We start from the raw sequence: 1,185 nt of genomic DNA, 5'->3' as shown, positions 1-1,185 counted from the left end.
GGGGGGAGGAACAGGAAGGAGAGAAACTCACTTCCCATCTCCTGGCCGCCAGCTCTGCCTGTTATGGGACTGTGTGCTTGGAGGAGGCATTGGGGGACCCTGCTCCTTCCTGTCCTCTCCAATCCAGCCAGGGCTGGGCTTCAGGTGAGCGAGGGAGAGAAGTCAGCACCTCCACTGGGGATGTGGGGGAGGCTGACTTCCTAGAAAATCAAGAGTCTTTTAAAACTTTTTTCTAAATGTGTTCCTGGCTGAGGGTCCTCTTCTGTGGTCTAAGCTGTCTGTGAGCCTCAAAGACCCCCCTTTTTAAGCACAGTTGGTACACAACATTATATCAGTTGCAGGTGTACGATACAGTGATAGGACATTTACATACCTCACAATGGGGTCACTAAGCAAAGTCTAGCAATCCTCTGTCACCATGGCAACTTATCACATTGTGGCTGTATTCCCTGGCTACATTCCCCGTTCCACCAGCCCCAGCCCCTGGCAACCATCCGCTTGAGCTCTGTTTCTCTAAGTCTTTTTTTGTTTAGTTTAGTTTTGTTTTTGAGTTCACATTTGCCACAACATGGCTGGGCCTGGAGGGTATTATGCTTAGAGACTCCGGCTTGGTTTTCACTGCTGGGGGCAGTCTTCCAGTGAAATCCCTTTACGTCGTTCAAAAAGGTATCAACGCAAAAGCTCTCGGATGCCACCACTCTCAGTTCCTACTCTGATAACTGGGGTGGGAGGTTACAACTCACAAGCAAACGCCTTGCTAGCCCTGGTCTGAAGCCCTAGCTCAGAAGCCATCCTGGAAGGAACGGAGGGCAGTGATTGGTTATCAATTGCTGTCCAAGGGGAAATGTGAAGAACAAGAATAGCCCCAAAGCAGAACCCTGCCATCTCTTTTCTAGAGCGACGATTCTTAGAGTCCCGGCCTCCGAGCAGGAAGGCTCCTTTGGGTTGTTTATTTCATGCACATTTTGCTACAACAAATAAAACACTGATAACGTTACAATGTACAGAGTCCCTGCCGGGTGAGGACCACTGTATCAGGCATTGCCTACATATCACCTGTGATCGTCACAACTGCTCCTCAGGAAACATAACTTAAGGGCTCCTTTAGGAGATCACTGAGACCCATGGCGGGTGAGCAACACCTCGTAACCATGGCGGGGCCCAGGATCTGAGCCCAAGCCAGCC

Source organism: Myotis brandtii, unplaced genomic scaffold, assembly GCF_000412655.1.
Source record: "Myotis brandtii unplaced genomic scaffold, ASM41265v1 scaffold374, whole genome shotgun sequence".
In the NCBI taxonomy this organism is placed as follows: Eukaryota; Metazoa; Chordata; class Mammalia; order Chiroptera; family Vespertilionidae; genus Myotis; species Myotis brandtii.
Note: the sequence above shows the minus strand (reverse complement) of the source record.